The sequence below is a fragment of the Rhinopithecus bieti genome, unplaced genomic scaffold (assembly GCF_001698545.2).
Source record: "Rhinopithecus bieti isolate Rb0 unplaced genomic scaffold, ASM169854v2 scaffold_32014, whole genome shotgun sequence".
NCBI lineage: Eukaryota > Metazoa > Chordata > Mammalia > Primates > Cercopithecidae > Rhinopithecus > Rhinopithecus bieti.
The window spans coordinates 296,836-302,071 of NW_016813639.1; positions in this window are offsets into that span (position 1 = coordinate 296,836).

Genomic DNA, 5,236 nt, shown 5'->3' on the forward strand with positions numbered 1-5,236 from the left:
AAAAAAAAAAAAAAAGAAAAAAAAGAAAAACTGACCTGGCATGGTGGCTCATGCCTGTAATCCCACCACTTTAGGAGGCTGAGGCGGGAGGATCACCTGAGGTCAGGAGTTCGAGACCAGCCTGGCTAACATGGCAAAACCCCATCTCTACTGAAAATACAAAAATTAGCTGGGTGTGGTGGTGTGCACCTGTAGTCCTAGTTACTCAGGAGGCTGAGGCAGGAGAATCACTTGAAACCAGGAGGCAGAGGTTGCAGTGAGCTGAGATCATGCCACTGCCCTCCAGCCTGGGCAACAGAGTGAGATTCTGTCTCAAGAAAAAAAAAAAAAAAAAAAAAAAAGAAGAAGAAGAAGCTTATTTGACTTACAAGTTTGGAGGCTGAGAAGTCCAAGAGCATGGCACTGGGATCTAGTGAGGGCTTTTGTGCTGCATCCCATGGTGGAAGGCAGAAGGGCAAGAGAAGATGAAAGCCAGTGAGCAAGAAGGGGCTGAACTGGCTTTTATAACAAGCCCACTCTCATGATAATAACAATGAATCTGTGAAGGCAGAGATCTTATGGCCTAATCACCTCTTAAAGGTTCCACCTCTTAATACCATCACAATGGCAATTAAATTTCAGCATGAGTTTTGAGGGGGACATTGAAACCATAGCACCTACCTCCAGAGACAACTACTGTTAAAACTCATATATACCCTTCTATAGCTCTTATATGTGTAACATGTATGTCTATGTTCACTGAGGTGAGGAGATAGTAAATAAATGAGATCATACCATGTATACTTTATATTAAGAGTATTCAGAAATAAACGGTCTGGAAAGAGAACATGTTGTGTGAAACCAAAGACACCATTTTTTCAGAAGAACAAATTATTGACCAGCTTATGATTTTAAATTGTATTTCTGCTCACCAACTTAAAGCTTCAGATTGTGATGTTATCCTTAGACTAAGTATATAGTAGGCCAGGCGCAGTGGCTCACACCTGTAATCCCAGCACTTTGGGAGGCCAAAGCGGGTGAATCACGAGGTCAGGAGATCGAGACCATCCTGGCTGACATGGTGAAACCCCGTCTCTAATAAAAATACAAAAAATTAGCCAGGTGTTGTGGTGGGCACCTGTAGTCCCAGCTACTCAGGAGGCTGAGGCAGGAGAATGGCAGGAACCTGGGAAGCAGAGCTGGCAGTGAGCCAAGATCGTGCCACTGCACTCTAGCATGGCTGACAGGGCAAGACTCTTGTCTCAAAAAAAATAAAGACTAAGTATATAGTAAACGCATGCATGTTACAAAGTATTTCACATTACAGTGTTTTTAATGATCAACATTCGAGGGGATTAGAAGGAAGAATTTATTATTAACTTGCCATATCCTCAAATACATACACCTTTTACAATTACGGCACTTTGCACTGCAAAGAAAAAAATAAAGGGCAGTAACAAGTAAATTAGTACACAACAAGGCTCTTGAAAACAAGAGCAGTAACTGCAGAAACTGGTCTGTACTTCCAGAGTCTGGACAATATCTGACAGACTGCATAGCTATAAAGAGTGGTTGGATACTATACAAAGCAAAGCAAGTTGCATCTCTATCCCATCTCTCTAGTTGCATATACTCCACAGGGTTTAATTACAAAATCGAAACACTATTCTTAATAACTTAATAACTTCTTTTCTCATTGTCCTTTAATAAAAGAACCATCAGAATTCTCCACTTTTCAATCGTATGTGCTGTCTTCTATCTCACTCCATGGAGTAGAAAGGAAAGGAACAGGCCGCGCGGCAGCTCATGCCTGTAATCCCAGCACTTTGGAAGGCTGAGGCAGGCGGTCACCTGCGGTCAGGAGTTTTGAGACCAGCCTGGCCAACATGGTGAAATTCCATCTCTACTAAAATTACAAAAATTAGCTGTACGTCGTGGCAGGCACCTGTAATCCCAGCTATTTGGGAGGCTGAGACAGAAGAATCACTTGAACCCAGGAGGCGGAGGTTGCAGTGAGCCGAGATCGCACCACCGCACTCCATCCTGGGCATAGGAGCAAGACGCTGTCTCAAAAAAAAAAAAAAAAAGAAAGGAACAAAAGAATAACTCCTTGGGCCTCTGGTATAGAGGCTTCCAGCAGAGTCACAATATGTGGGACAATATCAAATAAGCATTACATTTGTCACTAAAATATCTTGTGTTTACCATAAAGTGATACCTGCTTAAAATAAAACCCATCAGGATGCTCATTTTGTTCACCCTACCCCCACTTGCCACATTACAAAGAGGAAGCAATAAGACATTGTTCAATGCTGCTGAGAACAATTTCATTTCCTTCCTGTTCACTATCTTTTTTGATACAACGTGTAATTATGGGAATTTTTAAGAATTTTCAACAAATGTCTTCTGTAAAACTTAGTCCCTTCTGTAGCAACATATGATGCCCCTGCAAATCAAGGTAGCTAGGAATCGTGCAGTGAAAGAGAGTGGTTTGCTTTAATGTTGTGTGCAACTAACTTCCTGTTGCCTTTTAAATGTTCTGCTGCTAGTACAGCATAATTGGATAACTAATAACAAATACACATGGTGCTGATTTTGTTTCATTAAAACATTTACAGAAGTTCAAAGTTAAGTATCTGAAACACCTGATTGATTTTTGCTTTTCACTGCAATCTTTTTATGGCATAACATATGCACAGCTAATATTTTAAAATAAAATGTAATATACCTAAAGAGAAGTGCAGAAATCATAAGTATATGGTTTAATGAATTATCACAAAGTGTACACACCCATGTAACCATTAGACCAAGCAGCAGAACATCAGCTCCTAGAACCCCCTGCTCCCAGAATGGGGGGATCCTCTCAGCCACCTGACTCCTCGCCTTCCACTTTTAACACCACGGGTTCGTTTTGCCTGTGTTTGAACTTCATGTAAATGGAATCATACTATAGAGTCTTTTGTGTTTGACTTTTCAATACTGTGAGATCCATAATGTATATAGGAGCAGTTCCTTCAGGATCCTTGTACAGATTATTAATCACATCCCAGATGGGAGAATGACCCACAACTGATGATTACAAGGTTTGCCACAGACTGGGACTCCAAGTACAACTCCATTTTTTCATCTCCCTACTCTAACACTGATGAACAGAACCTCTGTTGTCTGCTGAGGGCAGGCTACTGGCTAGAAGAATACTTTCCAGAGAACCCTTCTCACCATTGTAACTCAATCCCTACTAAGAATGTTGCTGTTCTCTTCCCCGTGAATCCACTAGTGAATGCCGAGCACCTCCTGTGCGAGTCCTCCTGTGAGTGCCGCGGGGAAAACAGTCCAGCCAGGAAGCAGCTCATATAATTCAAGGACATGATCTGATTAAGATGATAAGAGAGGTACGAGTTGCTTTGGGAATTTTAAAGTCAGAGGAAATCGCTTCATTCGAGGGATCAGAAATAGGCCTTTGAGGACCAGTGGGATCGACAGTCTAATCTGTGGGCACACTTCAGGCCAAGGCTATATCCTGAGTAAAAACAAACAAGCAAACCAAAAGAGACAATGGGGCATTGTGCGGAAAATATGAAGGGTCCTGGGTGGCTTAATCCTAGGGAATATTGGGGATTGAGTCTAGAAACCCAGGTAAGGATCATATTGTGGGAGATCTTAAATGTCAAGGGGAGGAAGAAATTTACTCCAGTGACTTTTTTCACTGGTTTCTGCCCTGCTCACCTCCCTTTCCAACAACTAACTTTTGTCCACCTTGCTTCTCTCTTAGGTGCCTTTCTCTCCCCCTTTGCTCCTTATTTTTGTTTTAATTATTATTATTATACTTTAAGTTCTAGGGTACATGTGCACAATGTGCAGGTTTGTTACATAGGTATACATGTGCCATGTTGGTGTGCTGCACCCATCAACTCATCATTTACATTAGGTATTTCTCCTAATGCTCTCCCTCCCCCAGCCCCCACCCCTGACAGGCCCCGGTGAGTGATGTTCCCTGCCCTGTGTCCAAGTGTTCTGATATCACTCCCGTTTTTTTAAGAATTCCTATTTTCCACTTCAATTTAACCCACTGCAAGCTGGTTCCTATACCCAACTTCTGAAATTACTCCTGCTGAGATCTCTGTACATCTCAGAGTTCTTGGTTGCAAAGAACTGAACCAGCTCTGGCTAGAGGAAGCAGAAATGGGATTTTCTAGGGAAGGGTGCACATGGCTCCCAAGATTGAAAGGAAGGCTGGAAAAGTAAGCTTAGAAAACAGAAAGGAACCAAGAAATATCCGGCAGCCCGGGACCAGTCACCAGAAGAAGCTACTTAGGTCTTCATTGCTGTTGTATCCTCCCACCGTACCTCTGCCTTGACTGATCTGACTGCCCCATCTCTTTGCATCACTCTTTCAAGGGTCAAAGTCCTCCGTGGGAGCATCCTTCTGGCTGAGCTTGGATAAAGGGGTCTGGCTTCTCACTCAGAAAAAAAGAAGTATTTACCCTCACCTGTCAGATTCTTAGTGAGAGGCAGAGACCCCCGAATAGTGAAATATTTGAATGAGTACAAACTCACCCAACTGCTGAGCCAAATAACCTCTTTTCAGCCTTTATCCCACTTTATCTCTGTATCATTCTTCACTATCAGCATCCAAGCCTTCATCTCTCACCTTCTTAAAATTGTCTCTTCCAAGCTTGGTGCGGTGGATCCCACCCTAATCCCAACACTTTGAGAGGCTGAGGCAGGAGAATTGCCTGGGCAACATAGTGAGACCCCTCTCTACTAAAATAATTTAAAAATTAACCTGGCATGGTGGCATACACCTGTAGTCTACTTTGGGAGGCTAAGGCAGAGGATAGCTTGAGTTCAGGAGGTCAAGGCTGCGGTGAGCCAGCATCCCACCACTGCACTCCGGTCTGAGTGACAAAGGGAGACCCTGTCTCAAAATAATAAAATAAAATTCTTTCTTCTCCAGCATCCAGGACACGGGTTCTTCTTCTTTTTTTTTTTTTTTTTTTTTTTTTTTGCCCCCCCCTTCTTTTCTTTTGCTCTTGAAATTTTGAGTCTCCAAAACTCCTTCCTTGGTCCATGCTCATTTGAAACACTCCCTCAGGTAATTACATTCATTTCCTTGGCTTCAAATGTGACCCTCAATCTTTTGCTCCAAACTTGACTTTCACTATGAGTCTCAGTCCCATGGGCACTTCAGTATCAACATGTCCAAATGGAACTTTAATCTCCCTCCCTGCAGGCCTGCTCCCCTTTCTGACCCCAA